Source organism: Trachypithecus francoisi, unplaced genomic scaffold (assembly GCF_009764315.1).
Source record: "Trachypithecus francoisi isolate TF-2019V2 unplaced genomic scaffold, Tfra_2.0 Lachesis_group3, whole genome shotgun sequence".
NCBI lineage: Eukaryota > Metazoa > Chordata > Mammalia > Primates > Cercopithecidae > Trachypithecus > Trachypithecus francoisi.
In genome coordinates this window covers 97,814,301-97,830,387 of record NW_022681468.1, presented here as the reverse complement: position 1 = coordinate 97,830,387, position 16,087 = coordinate 97,814,301, and the positions used below count along the sequence as shown (strand labels likewise).

Sequence of the window (16,087 nt, the reverse complement as noted above, 5' to 3'; positions counted from 1 at the left end):
GAAGCCATTTGAGTGTTTTGAAAAATTGAGGTTTTTATGTAGGCCTTAAAAACATTTCTGCTATAAGCACCATTATTTTCTTGTACAATTTATGCAAGGAAGAAAACCCTTCTTAACGTCAAGAGATTTACATTTTTACACAGCGGGTTGTGTTTATTATAATACAGTCAGTGAATTCATAGTCTAAGGGTTGACTATTACAAAGCTTATGAGTAAATTCACTTTTCTGTAACTAACACACAATGAATAGAAATAAATTTTTCTACAATCAACCAACCAACCAACTAGCCAGCCAACTGAAAAGCAAGCTCCGTACTCTCAAGATTAAGAGCAATTTCACAATTAAACCACTGGAGTTAAAAAAAAATTTCTCGAAGAGAACGTCTTACACACAAAGTACTCATTTTATCATGTGAGATACAGATTCAGTGTGGATTTAGCTTTGAAGGTGACGCTTTCCCCACTTGTCTACTGCTATTTTTTTTGTGCCTTTCAGCTTATTCCAACATCAAAGGAGAGAGCCTACCACCCATTACGAAAGCATCTGTGTCAACAACTTTAAATTATTAACTCCTTGTTAAAACTTATGGTTTCTGAGTTATTGCTTGGATTTTGATCAAGATTGAATCAAAGATATGTGGAGCTTGTGTAGATTTTAGTTTTATTGGGAATAAAGAGCAATGTCTGGAAAGAGAGGGAGAAGCAGAGAAAGAGAGGGGGAGAGAGAGACAGAAAGAGAGAGAAAAGACAGGGCAGTAGAGGATGGTTCTTAGCTCCCAAGGATGCTGGGAAAATTAAATGAAGTTACCTCTGCTCTCTGCCCTAACTACTCTGCTCAGGATCTGCACACAGTAGATACTTAGTCAGTACTCATCTTGCTCCCCTCATCCAATGGCAAAACCTGATGTTTTAGCTTCTCAGTTGTTTCAATATTGATTGAAGCAAGGATGTCTCAGGACATTCTGTTCACTTTGCCTGCAGAATATCTCCCTTGGCAATGTCACCTTCAAAGACTTTAATGAGTTGTTTTTCCTCCACAGTTAAGTGCACCCTTCTGGAAGACCTGGTAAATGAAAGATGTTTAGTAACTACCAATTTGCTAATTATCAGAATAAAAATATGTTATTTATTTATTTATATTGATTCATCTATATTTATACTTATATTTGCTCCCACAGTGGAAAACTTCACCAAGAATAAAAAAGACTCATAAGACCCTTGACCCACATGTTGGAAAATATGATCTTCCAGACCACAGAAAGCACAACAGAAATGAATGGGAGGAATTCTTAAGCAAACTGGCATATTTACTGAGAATGGAGGTGGAAGTTGCAGAGTTGGGTGTGGGCTGGAAATATATAAAGCTCATTCCCTGTACAAGTATATGTAAGCTTTTGACCTTGGTGGTCCAATGAAGAGGGTTTAGAGATGGATCTTTTATAGAATCATGAGGTACTTTATTCTGGTTATCTATTATTGCATATCAAACAAGCAAACAAACATATACTCCCCATAGAACCAAAACCACCATGCCATTTACTTTGCTTATAAATCTGCAGTCTGGGCAGATACCTGGCCCCTGTCCAACTTGACACTGCCTGGGGCAGCTGGAAGGTGGGAGCTAGAATCATTGGAGGGCTCACCCACACAAATATCTGGTACCCAGACTGGAAGACACAGATGGCTGGGGCTTCTTTTGAACATCTCTCTCCATCTCCATATGATCTCTAAATGTGATCTTTCCAACATGGCAGCTCCAGGGTAGCTGGATTTTTTTTTAACCTGTTGGCTTAGGGCTTCCAAAGGGGCAGATCTTGGAAAGAGATCTTGAGAGAGAAAGACAAGCAGAAGCCTTTCATGACTTTGCCTCAGAAGTCAAGCATGTTATTTCCTTGAATTCTATTTGTTGAGATAGTAATAAAGACCAATTCAATTTCAAGAAGAGAAGAAATAGACTCCATCTTCGAATGGAGGAAATGATAAGGTTCTGGAGAGCATGTGAGACCAGAAATTTTGCTGAGCTATTTTTGCGCAGTATGGTCAGTTACTGACTTTCTTTAGAATGAGTCCTCTGTGTGGCCCCTCTCAAAGTCATGCTCTATTGACATGTTGGGCCAGTCAATTCCATGTTCTGAGGGGCTATCCTTTGCATTGTAGGATGCTTAGCAGCATCCCTGGCCTCTACTCACTAGATGCCTGTAGCACCCTGCTCCTAGTTGTGACAACCAAAAATGACTCCAGATATTGCTAAATGTCCCCTGGGGGGCAAAATCACTTCCAGATGACAACCACTGCACTAGATTAATATCCTTAATCCTGACTGCCCAATAGAATCCCTGAGGAGCTGCTGACAAAAACCACAGGCTTTGCTCTAGAATAATTAAGCCAGAATGTTTATGGATGAGTCATGGGCATATACATTTTTTAATAGCTCCCTAGTGATACTATTGTTCAGCCAGAGTAGGGAACCAGGTAGTTTATGCAAAGACTGTGTATCAGTAGGAGCTGCTGAGATGTCAGAGTTTTTGCTTATCGTGCTATATAAAAAGTAGGAACTATCCCCACGTGGCTTCCTTCATGTATTTGTGATGATGTTTGGAATATTTGCACATATCTTAGGTAGCATGGAAAAATGGAACTGCATTAAAAATCTTGTACAGTGCTTTGTAGATTTTCAGTGGTTTTCCTAATCACTCTTATTTGATCTTTAAATGACTCTGTGAGATGAGCAGAGTGATAGTCCCTATTTATGCAATGAGGGAAGTGTTGCTCAGAGACCTTAAGGGATGAGTGCTGGACTCCAGTTCCTAATGTGATTTTCCTATCCCGTGTTGCCACTCATTGTCACTATGGGTTCCTTTATATTAATGAAGTTGAAAGGCTTATTGTCTCCCATACAGACTTCTTCATAGAAAGCAAAATAAACTGATATGAATAAATCAATTATTTCCCACTGTCTTGTATAACGTGTTACTTTTTCTCTAATTTAAAAGCAAATTATAATAATTATACCACTACCACCACTACCAAGAGTTACAATTTGATAAGCTCTTTCTTTGCATCCATTTTGTACTAGGTATCTTATACCATTTCTAACCTTTATAATGACCTGCAAGGCAAACATCATTTTCACTGTTTAACAGATGAGAAAACCTAGGCTCTAAGAGGGTAAAGTAACTTGTAGAAACTAGTTAGTGACAGATCTAGGATTTGAAAAGTCCAGTTATATCTGACTTCAAAGTCTGTTGCTTCTCCTTTACCTTGCTGTCCCATCCCTGGAAGACTTTTCCAGGTGTGCATTACACATAAAACCTTAAACAACTTTTATGCAAAATGCATGACTTCAATAAGATGCAAGTGTGAAGTAGGCATTGGCCTCTATCAGGGTGCTGGAGTCAGTACCAGCCCATCTCCGTAGGTGAGAGAGGGATGTTGTTTGTGTCCTAGCTAGCAGGTATAAAAGGCTGGGTGCTGATTTCATTGGAAGGGGAAACTGCAGGGGTCTGCAGTGATCCCTGAGGCTAGACTGTCAGCCTAGAATAGGCTGCCAGAGAGCTGAGTGGTGACATTGCCATCCTTTGTGTCAGGGGCCCAAGAGATGATCCATCACGAAGTATGGAGCAGAGCAACAGAGCACAAAGAATTTCCCACATCCCTTCCACCAGCAACACTATCAGACAGAGAACACTAGAGTCCTCGGTGGAGCTAGTGACTGCCGGCTAAAATGACTCTTTGAGGCTGGTGGGTGTAAACTTCCTCTTTATTTTGTAAATCTTAACCAGCACTAGCTCAGATGAACTGATTTCACTTTGCAAAGGATTTATTTTAATTTCAGAGAAGAAAGCTGGAAAGTCACAAATTTTAGCAGGGATGGAAGAAAGGGGGTGTGATAGAAGGTCCTGGAAATGTAATAGCCTTTGACATGCCCCATGGGGTCCACTGAACAGGCTGGATGTGAACATCCTCTTCTCCGTGTGGGCTGGCCTGGGCTGCCTGAATGTGCGGAGTGTACGCTTTCTATTTCACCACTGGAGATTTTGCTGACTCAGAGGCATTCATCAATCTCTGCTGGGGATGTGCAGAAAATAGTCCAAAGAAGTTTTGTCCTTGCCTTGTTCTCTCTGTGGGTCCTAGAAAGGGGAGTCTTGTCCTTGAAAGGAGACATGATAACAGATTATAAGGTATAAGGCATGAATTACAAAATCATAGTACCATTTAATATTAGAAGTGAAAGAGAGGAAGGAGACCTCCTAGCATGCCCTCCGTTTCTGACTTGAAGAAACTGAGCCCCAAGGAGACAGTATCTTGGTCAAGGTCACATACTCTCAGATCAGAATCTGGGACTTCTGACTATTGGCACAGAATTCTTTCCCCTCTGCCAAGTTGTCTTGCTGTTTGCTCGTAAGTGATGATTATTTAAACCAATCAGATAATCTTTCATTAGTATGGTTTCTTTTTTAGGAGGCAGCATGTATATAGGGTGCATTTGGCTTCTGGTAACAATAGCTTTGAATCATGAAGATACTCATTATTTATTGACCAAGAATTTTCAAAGTAGGTGGTACCAGAGTTGGTTCGATGACTCACTGATGTCAGGGCATGAGGTTGGCATGTCTGCGATTCTCTTTACGTTCCCTTGAGGTCACAAGATGGCCACCATAGCTCTAAGCTCTATGTCCCCCAGTAATGACTTTCCAATCATCTGACAGGTGTCCACCAAGTCTTATGGCTTGTCTGGATTAATCACTGGCAAGAAGAAGTAGATGAAGATGACCATCTTAAATTAACTATCATTGATCCCCTAGGGTTCAGTGTGTCTTGGGAGGCGATCTCTCTGAACACATTTAATACGTGAACAAAAGCCAGGGTTCCCTTAGCAAGGAAGAAGAGGGAAAAAGGCTATTGGGAACGTGACCAACAGAGTCTATCACAGGCATAAAGTTTTTAAAGGTAGGCTGTTTGACTTCATATCTTGGCTACATCACTAACCCTATCATCTTACACAAGTCACTTAACCTCCCTAACCTTGGTTTCTTAATCTGAGATTAAAATATATTAGTACCTGCCTTCAGAAGCATTGTGAGGATTAAATAAGATAAAGCACATAAAGGACTCATCACAGTCCTGGCACACAGTAAGGATCCAGTAAATATGAGCTTGTATTTGTATATTTTTAATTTTTCACTTTATTCAGTAGCTCCTTAAAGAGTCAAATTACTCACGGGCTTGTTTACTGATGAACAAGAGGTGTAAGTCCCTCCTGTCCCATCATGGAGCCAACATTTTAGTAAAGAAAAAGCCAAAAAACAAAACAAAACAAAACAAGAAACTAGATGGCTCTCTCTGACCTCCATTTTTCCACTGCCAGGAGTAAGAAGATTCTAGAATTCAATGTATTCTTGGTAGGCTTCCCAGCATTTTTTCTCCCCAGTACTACCAGCCTTGCCACCAAGATCAGGACTAATTTCATTATGCTCTTTATCCCCGTATGTCAGTCACCGTGAGAGGTTCATGTCTGCCAGGACACCCCTTACCACCCACATTTGCATTCCCCTATGGCACTGTACATGCCTCCATTCCCCTATGTTTCCCCCTTCTCCTCTGAGGATGTTAATTAGCCCTGCAGCCTTAGATGGGTGCTCTTTGCCCCATTACAGCCTCCACTCTTGTACCATTGCTCTTTCTTGCTCCCCCTGGACATTTCCAGGCCATTCTCCCTCTCTCCTCACTAAAAGATCTCATATTCGAATCTCTTGTCATCAGAGACTATCACTTACTACACATTCTGGTTGCAGTCATCCACTGACCCCTGGGCCATGTGTTCTCATTCCTGGAGAATTTTAGTTCCAGGTTCATCACTGTCACATTCCAACCATATTTCTACTATTGTCCTTGGAGATTTTAATAAGTGATTTCCATTATCCTGGTCTATCATTTCCTTCAAGTCCTCTCCAATCTTTAGCCTTTTAACCTCTTATTATCCCCTTGTTCTCACCACATTCCTCACTGAGCTTAGTGTCCATGTCCATAATCACAGTCACTTCCTGTGCACATCACCAGCTTCCTTGCACCTCTCTTACTCTGCTGTGTTCCCCACCCCTGGTTGCATCCAACTTTTCTTCCGTCTGTCCCTAAACCCTGTTGCTGCATATGGGTGGTCAGGAACACAGAACATACAATGTTGCCCACTGGCCTCACTAAATTCATGATCCAGAGCCTCCAGAGGATCCTCTGTGCTGCCAGTCATCATCCTTCATTTCCCTCATCCTTTCACTCTCTCATCGATAGTTATTTTGTGTCTTATCTACTATTTTCCAATTTCCAACATCTCTTCCTCATCTTCACTCTCAGATTAATAAACTCAGTTCCTCCTGAACTTAGAACAACAGAAGCAACCAGAGAAGAACTTCCACATCTCCTGCTATCACACCTACCTTCCTCGCTGCCACTGTGCTGACCCCGTATTCTTGTAACCGTGGAGGAGCTGTAAGGCTCACTGGTCTCCCTGTATCCCATCCCCTCTCACCTCCCCAGAACATCACTTTTGCAGTCCTTTTCCTCATCATTTTGCAACTTCTCTTCATCAATATTTTTCTCTCTATGGAATCATTCCCACGAGCACACCACACATTTCTTCAGTCTTGATCCTACATATGTCTTTTCTATTCCCTTTCTGGTAAAATTCACTGAACCCAGTTCCTCACTTCCCCTTCTCACTTGAACCCTCTTTCAGTAGGATGAATGAGTGAGGACGTTGCATCTTTAAGCAGGAGTTAATCCTCCCCTCTTCAGAAACCTGTTCTTGTCTAGATCACTCCTGGCCTCACTTGCTCAGTTCAGCAGTCAGCTCTCATCCTCAGCTTATTCACCTATTCACAGCAACTGCAACTATTGACCACTGTCTCCTTCTTGATGCACTTCTTTATTGGACATTTAAGCTACCTCTGTCTCATCGTTTTTCAGCTGCCCATTGGCTGCTCCTTCTTGTTCTCCGTCACTGGTCTCTCTTCATCTTCCTGGCCTTTAAATGTTGGAATGTCTCAGTGCTCAGTCCTTGAATTTCTTGTGTATTGCCACTCACTTCTTCAGGGATCATGTTCATTGTCTGCTTTCATTACCACCCTTCCTCTGGACACTACCTTTAAAATGCACCCAGAATCCAGCCACTTCTTACCACTTTCCTCTACCTATCCACCTGGTCCAAGTCATCAGTGTCATTCACTTGAAACACAGGTGGTGGCCTGCTAACTAGTCTTTATGATTCCACCTGTTGGAGGGAGAGGTTGTTGAGGATGGATGGTCAGTGAAGGCCTCTTTAAGATTTCGCCTGAAATATGAGAAGGAGCTAGCCATGCAAATATGTGAACAAAGAACATTCTAGATAGAGGAAAGAGCAGTGTGAAGACTCTGAAGTGGGAGAGAGCATAGGACATTAGTATCCAGGGGTTGCTCAATACTTGATAAAAGAGTCAATAGCCGATTAACAGTAACTGTCATAGGATTAAGAGATTTGACCTTGGAGTTGCCTGTTTTTTTTTTTTTTTTTTTACTCATTTTCTAAACATGCTATTCAAGCCTGCACAAATCTCTGTCACACAGGGTTCTCAAATAGTAGGTGAGACTACTGTTTGGCTAGTAGTGTTTTAAAACTCAGAGATTTTATTTAGCAATCTAGATTTCTGGTTCTTTTTGAAACCATAGGAATAGGGTCTATCTTCTGTAACGTAGCAGTTGGCTGAAGTTAGGTAGTGGCTGCTCCCTCTAGATGGACATGTATTCCTCAGTCACCACGCTCCCTATTAGGGATGCCTGGAAGTATCACCCATTTGTATAACCTGCCTGGGCCCTGTTGGCTTCTGCTTTTGCCCTCTTATGAGACCCCTGGACTACTCCTATATCTCATCAGACAGAATATTCCACCCTCTAGAAATGACCACAACTTGGTCTTAAGTGAAATGGCAGAGGCATCACTGAGCCTCATTGGGTTACGATCCTATTTGAGATGCCCACAGTGCCCAGGAGAGCTATCAGAGGTGTCATACCTCCACTGGCCCAGATAATACCTCCTCTCACCCTTCTTACCTGGAGTCATTCTGGATAGGAGGTACCAAAAGGGAAGCGGCTTTTCTGAAACATCTCTAGTATAGTGGTATGCAAACAAGGCAATATCAGTGTTCTTGCAGTATCCTCAGGGAATCTTTCTTAATGCCTCTTCTTTTTAGCTTGAGAGAAGATTAAGGAAAGTGACAGATACTCCTTTGCCCCAAGGCTAGGGTGAGCCCCAGTCAGAAACCTCCCTGATGTCTTAAATCCTTTCTGTTGCAGCTGCTTCCACTGTGGCTGTGGATATGTCTCTATTCACCAAAGACACAGCCAGGACCCTGAGGTCTGGGTCTCCTCATTGCTCACTGCTTGGCCCAGAATGTTGTCTCATGGTTTCATCTTGGCTATCCATCTCCTGTGATGATAACGTCTCTAGGCTGCCAGGCAAAGTCTTCAGTTTCTCCTATATATAGTTGGAGAGAGAACCTCTTCCTGATTTAAGGCTCTGTCCTTACACAATGTTGCTGAAGCAAGGGGCTTCTGCCTCTCAGACTCTCCGATCTGCCTATAGACTCTCACCTCTGGGCCTATTAGACACATTCAGAATCTAGAACTTCCAGGAGGGGTGGTTTTGCTCTTCTGCTGTGCTGTGGCTTGCTCTGAGCTGAGGGGCCAGGGCGAGTGAGAATGTTGCATCCTCAGACAGAGTGACAAATGCCTCACCCCAACCCTGCTGTCCTTGAAGAGCATTGGTGTATCTTTCCTCATGGGCTATGTCATAATTTGGGGCATTGGTGACTCACTCAACTATAATCCTAGGTTCTTTCATCAGATATTGGGAAAGTTTACTTACGCTTTAATAATTGTGGTCAGAGAGGAAATCTCTTAACCTGTTTCTTCATCTGTTAAATGAAGCCATTAATACCTCCCTCACAAGGTTGGAATGACAAATTGAAATTATTATACATGTGACCTATCATACTATCTTACATATGGCAGGAGATCAACAAATGCTAATTCTTTTGTCCCTTCATTTCTCCTCTACACATTTGTATCCAAATATCTTATGTGACATTTAGGAAACAGTTCCAACTACCAAGAGAATGGACAAGTTAACCCACTTCTGAAGACTCATTCACTTGAGTTTACTGGACCCATAAAAGACTAGAAAAGTTGAACATGGTGATTCTAGATTGGTTTCCACTAGATGACGTGTTCAAGCCAAACCTTTTTGACCCAAAATAAAGTGTTTACTCATCCAGAAGTTTCCAAGCATCCAGATGCCACAAAAACAAAGCACCTGACTGACTTACGCAATGCATCTTATTTCATAGGGTGTGCAAATGGATACTCTGATGTTCCTCCATGATTTAATACCAAAGTGAGAGTTCTTTGTGGGATTCCCATATATGTTAAAACATTTATCACATTTACCACTTTGAGGGACTGTGAATCCCACGCGCTAGTCCAAGAGAATATTATCCTCCAAGGGGGGTATATTTGGTTGAGTAATAAATAAATGGAATGGAAATGACAGGAATTACTTTTTAGAGATGTTATTATAGGTGGAATGGAGATGGTTTAGTTGGAAGATGCTGATTTTTATCCCTGTGAAGCATATGCATATAGTCAAATAAATATTTGAGTCGCTGCAGGAAAAAGAAGCTCATAATCCTCTCAGGATAATGAATGCATTTAATTTCTACATATTCAAGCAAGAAAAAGGTTAGAAGTGGCTTCTTTTTCTTTGGTTAATTGCTAAATAAAGAAGCTCACCCACGTAGGACCTCTGCTTTCATGTCACAATGGTAAGCCAGTGCGGTCTGATAGTATATCTTATCCTGCTGCCTCTGGTGTGGAGAGGAAATACTCTGTCGGTGTGAAAAGCATCTCTAAAGCTGGAAAGAGGTTTCTGATATCTGCCAGCTCTCTGGAAGGATATTTGGCGTTGTGTCTCAAGAGCCCCAAACTTGTTGATCTCCTTCGATCTCATGATTCAATTTCTTGGAATCTATTCTGAACAAATAACTAGAAACACCAACAAAGACATATGCAAAAAACATTCTTTGCTGAGTTGTTTATTAAGTGAAAAGCTAGACTATGAAGCTTTCAATAGAAAAAGGTTCCTATCATGTAAATACAGTATGTAGTTATACACATACAAATACAAATACAAAAATAAAGGCTGCTAACAACAGCTGTCTCTGAGTGGTGGTATGATGAATAGATTTTTGCTTTACCTTTTATACATTTTGGGGGATATTCTTCAGATTTTCTTACAGTGAATAGGAATTAGTTTTATATTATTTTATTTGTTGAACAAATATTAATGGAGTACCTACTACGTGTACACCTCTGTGCTAGAGAAACAGTGGCGAACGCTGCTCAAGCAAAATCAACATGGTCCCTTCCTCCAGGAGTTTACAGTCACAGGAGTTTGGCAAATATCAAACAAATAAGTATACAATATCAAATAGAGATATGCGATACAAAGGAAAAGCAATGGTACACTGCCAAAAGACTATGAGGGGCAACTGAAATTTGGAACAGGAACCAACAAACTATGGCCTACAAACCTGTGACCCATTTTATTTTTATTTTTATTTTTTTACATTCTTAAAGGGTTGTAAACTTAGGAATAATAATATGATGTGACAGAGACCATAGAAAATTGGCAAAGTACATTTTACAAGTAAAGCATCTATGCTCTATCCCTTTATAGAAAAGGTTGGTGGAGCCTTAGTTTGGAACATCAGGGATGCCTTTCTAAGGAGATAACATTTAATGTGGGAACTGAAGAAAGATGAGTTAGCAAAAAAAAAAAAAAAAAAAAAAAAAAAATCCCCCCCTTCAAAGTCTTGTTAGAGGAAACTTCAAAAATATTTTTCAAAAAAGCTTTTTATTGGAACCTGGCTCCTTCTCCAGGTAAGGAGAGAGGGAGGTACATTTAAAGGGCATACTACTAAAAATAAGTTTCCTCTGCTATTCTGTATCCTCTTTCCTCATATTCCTTTAGCATATGATTGACTTGTTTTTAAAATATCACCATCTTATTTTTGTTTTTCTAATCCTGTGGCCTTCCAGGGTCCCGATTTTAAGTTGTACTGCTAATAACATCAATAGCAGCTTTTATTAATTGTGCATTTACTTTGGTGCCAGGCATTTTGCTAGATACTTTAAATCCACTCACCTATATAATCCTAACAACTGTGAAGATGAGCACTACATTTTACAAAGATGTGATAATGGTCAGAGAGGCTGAATGGGCAGCCCACAGTCATGCTGTGGTAATCATGGAGCCAGGACCACGGCCCAGGTGTCTCAGTCTCAGAATTGGGATCTTTCTTGCCTGGTGCCTGTCACTGCAGGCTCCTCCCTCTTCCAAGGAGGGGTATTCTGTTTCCTTTGTTGTGTTACCACCAACTAAAAGTCTTCCACTCCACCATATCCCTTCTCCTTTCAATCTCCTCCTCCTCTTCCTCCTCTGCTCTGCAAGTAGCAATCCTAGTTTTCAATTTCCTCAAAAATCTCAGTATATTAGGGTCATTTCCCTAATACGCCACTGAGCTTGTTGAGTGAAATTGAAGGATGATTGAATTTCTAGCTTTCTAACTAGTTCCTTATCTGCTTCACACTAAAGTAATTTTTGATAACTCCACTGCACTCTAATTTTCCAAATGTATTTTTGAAATTTCTTTTGCTAAAGACAGATTTTAAATGAATCTAATAACATAACCATTCCAGAGACATTGTTAATTTGGTATTTCCCTTCCCTGGTGATAGGCTCATTTTTCCTTCATTCTTCCTTTTCCTAGACTTCAAAGACAGCATTTGAAAAGCTCTTCTTCTTCTCTCTGGTACCTCCATGGCCTTGGACAGTGAGGTTTAGTAGTGAAAGCACCAGGCCTGGAACCAGGAGACCAGTAATGCAGTGCCAGCAGGTCTTCGGCCAGCATTGAGGTTCTGGGCAAGTTATTGACCCTTTCTGGGGCTCAGCCTCCTCGTCTGGTAAAACTAAAGGTTTGAATTCAACATCTGAGTTCTAAAGTTTTTCCATTTCTCTAGGTGTCTAGATCAGTCATGGGATAGTCAGGAAACAGAAATCATACCAGTTATTTGAAAAGAGAGATTTTAATGTAAAAATTATTAACAGGGTGGCTTGAAATGCTTTTGAAAAGTATCACTGAGGTAGTACATGCAGGGAGAAGCTGCCTCCCCTAGGGCTTGGAGAATAAAGGAAAGAGATTGGAATGATTATAACTTAGAATCTTGAAAAGGGGTTCCATGAAGCTGCAACTCAGCTCTCTGAAGAGATGCCCTGGCTGGCAGTTGCTGGTGTTGGAGAGAATGAAGTGCAGTGTGGCTTCTGCTAATTGGATGCAGCTGCTGTCTGGAAAGGAATTGCGGCAGTCAGGGTGAAACTACAGGAACAGAAAGGACAGGTGCTTTCTTCCTTCCCCAGCCTTGAAGCGTCCCTCTGGCGCTCTCTATTGGCAGAGCCTAGCAGATAGTGGCTGGGATTTGTGGACCAAGTAAGGTCTAGAAGGGTGGCTTTGGAGCTAAGAGACAATAACTTCATAGCTGCACAGTGTTCATTGCTAAGATTGCAAACTGGTAGGCTAGAAGCCACTTTTTTGTTAATGAGATATTTATTATTGTTATTTGATTATTTTTAAATTGATTTATCATAGTTGTACATATTTTGGAGCACCTGTGATATTTTGATCCATGTGTACAATGTCATAAAGATGCCTTGTATGGCCTTAAGTAGTCTAATCAAGCATTTGTGTCTGAGTTTATATTTTTAATCTGAATCTCTTCTTCCTGGGAAATCCACAGTACTTCATCTTTCATTATTCACATTTTAAAAAAATTAATGTAAAATTAATGAATGGGAAGGCAACTTGGAGATCATCTCTAGTTCAGTAATCAGTTTATAAATGAGGTGATTAATACCCTCAGAAAGTGAGAGGTTTTGCTCCCGAATTGTACAACTAGTGAATGAGATCTTTGGGTTCTAAGGCCTGGATTCTCATCACTGTTTACTGTTTATAGGAGGACAGATGTGCTCTAGCCTCTTGCTACACAAAATGTGGTCCCCAGACCAGCAGCACTGGCCTCAGCTGGCAGCTTGTTAGAGATGCAGAATCTCAGGGCCCATTCTCGGGCCTGCTGTATCAGAATATGATTTTGACAAGATCCCCAGGTGATTTATGTGCACAGTAAAGTTTGAGAAGTGCTGAAGATAGCTTTATTGAAGTAAAAGAAAAAACAGACTTTTATTGGATGCTAGTGTTTTTCTCCAGGGTGGAATCAGGGTATGGGGGTATAGAGACTAGCTCTCAGCAAATCTCTGGACCACTCCTCTAAGTTTCTTTTCGCTCTCCCTGCTTTCAATTTATGGGCCCATACACATACATGCAAACACCCATGTGCACACACACAATCACACATGCATGCATCCATACATCTACATTTTCACACACACACACACACACACGTTTATAATCTGGCTTCTGTCCTACCCTCTAGCCTGAACTCTCATCAGGTTCCCCTACATGAACTATGCTGTACTCATGCTAGGCCACTTACAAGAAGTTGCCCAAACATATCAGACTTTCTTTTTGCCTCAGTCACCAAATGGAAATCAGACTAAATTCTGTTTGTCTTTCAAGAACAGCTCAACGTCTTTCTCTTGGAAGCCTTCCCACATTGAGTGAATTATATCCAAGGTTTGCTCTTCTTCTGGGTTTTAATAATACCTGACAGATATCTTTATTGAGCACCTTTTTTCTCACTCAGAGATAATCTCACATTTTATTGTTTATCTCCTTGAAAGGATGGAACCATTCCTCACTTGGCAAGCAATGCTGGGGGTGAGCAGATGAAGAAAGAATGAACTAACAGAGCGAAGGAATCAAACCAACGCTATCTATAAAGAGCAGCAAAGTGTAATACTTAAAGCATCGAGTTGGTTTTTTGAAAAGATAAGCAAAACTGACAAACTTTTAGCTAGACTAAGGAAAAAGAAGGCTCAAATAAAATTAGAAATGAAAGAGAAGACATTACAACTGATACCACAGAAATATGAAGGATCACAGGATACTATTATGAAAAGTTACACACAACAAGTTGTGTAATCTGGAAGAAATGCATACATACCTAGAAACATGCAATCCACCAAGACTCAATTGTGAAGAAATAGAAAATCTTAACAAACCAGTAATGACTAAAGAGATTGAATTAGTAACCAAAAACCTCTCAACAAAGAAAAGCCTAGGACCTGCTGGCTTTACTGTTGAATTCTACCAAACATTTAAAGAATAATTAATGCCAACCTTTCTCAAACTCTTCCAGAACATTGAAGGGGAAGGAATATTACAAACTCATTTTACAAGTCCAGCATGACTCTGATACCAAAGCCAGAGAAGAACACTACAAGGAAAGAAAATTACAGGTCAATATTCCTGATGGACACAGATGCAATAATCTTCTATAAAATACTAGCAAATTAAATTCAGCAGCACATTAAAAGGATCATACACCATGATCAAGTGAGATTTGTGCCTGGCGTGAACAGATGTTTAAACATATGCAAATCAATAAAAGTGATATACCATATTAACATAATAATGGATAAAAATCATATGATCATCTTAATAGATGCAGAAAAAGCATTTGACAAAAATTCAGCATCTTTTCATGATAAAAATTCTCAACAAATTAGGTATAGAAGGCCGTGTATGACAAGCTCACAACTGACAATCATAATCAATAATGAAAAGCTGAAAGCTTTACCCCTAATATCAGCAACAAGACAAGAATGCTCACTCTTGCCACTTCTATTCAACACAGAGCAATTAGGCAAGAAAAATAAATAAAAGGCATCCAAATCAGAAATGAAGAAGTAAAATGGTTTCTGCAGATGGCATCTTATACATAGAAAACCCTAAAGATGCCACCAAAAAATTGTTAGAACTAATAAACAAATTCAGTAAAGTTGCAAAATAAGAAACCAACATAAAAAATAGTAGTGTTTCTATATACTAACAATGAAGTATCTGAAAACAAAATCTAAGAAACAATCTCATTTACAATAACATTAAAAAGTACTTAGGAATGAATTTAACCAAAGAAATGAAAGGTCTTTATACTGAAAACTGTAAGACATTGACGAAGAAGTAGAAGAAGACACAAATAGATGGAAAGATATCCCATGTTTATGAATAGAAAGAATTAATATTGTTAAAGTATCTACACTGCCCAAAGTAATCTACGGATTCAATGCAGTCCCTATCAAACTTCCAATGGCATTTTTCATAGAAATAGAAAAAAAAAATCCTAAAACTCATATAGAACCACAAAAGATTTGGATAGGGAAAGCAGTCTTTAGCTAAAGGAGCAAAGTTGATGGCATCACACTACTTGCTTTCAAAAATACTACAAAATTATAGTAATTTTTAAAAAATGGTACTGGTGCCGGGCGCGGTGGCTCAAGCCTGTAATCCCAGCACTTTGGGAGGCCGAGACGGGCGGATCACGAGGTCAGGAGATCGAGACCATCCTGGCTAATACGGTGAAACCCCGTCTCTACTAAAAATTACAAAAAACTAGCCGGGCGACGAGGCGGGCGCCTGTAGTCCCAGCTACTCGGGAGGCTGAGACAGGAGAATGGCGTGAACCCGGAGGCGGAGCTTGCAGTGAGCGAGAGCTGGCCACTGCACTCCAGCCTGGGCGGCAGAGCCAGACTCCGTCTCAAAAAAAAAAAAAAAAAAAAAAAAAAAAAAAAATGGTACTGGCATAAACACAGACATATAGACCAATGGAACAGCATAGAGAGCTTAGAAATAAATTCACACATTTATGGTCAATTGATTTACAACAAAAGTGACAAGAACACACAATAGGGGAAAAGCAGTCTCTTCAATAAGTTGCATTGGGAAAACTGGATTTTACATGCAGAAGAGTGAAACTGGACCCTTATCTCACACCATATACAAATATGCTACATTTCCTTAAGCCTAGACATTGGTTGTAGCTTGAA

General features: G+C 40.3%; 1 protein-coding gene across 2 annotated transcripts in view; it reads left to right on the top strand.

Moving 5' to 3' along the window:
- The window catches only part of SV2B (synaptic vesicle glycoprotein 2B), a 185,131-nt gene that overhangs the window by 124,355 nt on the left and 44,689 nt on the right, over positions 1-16,087 (top strand). The gene's annotated exons all lie outside the window — the stretch shown is intronic.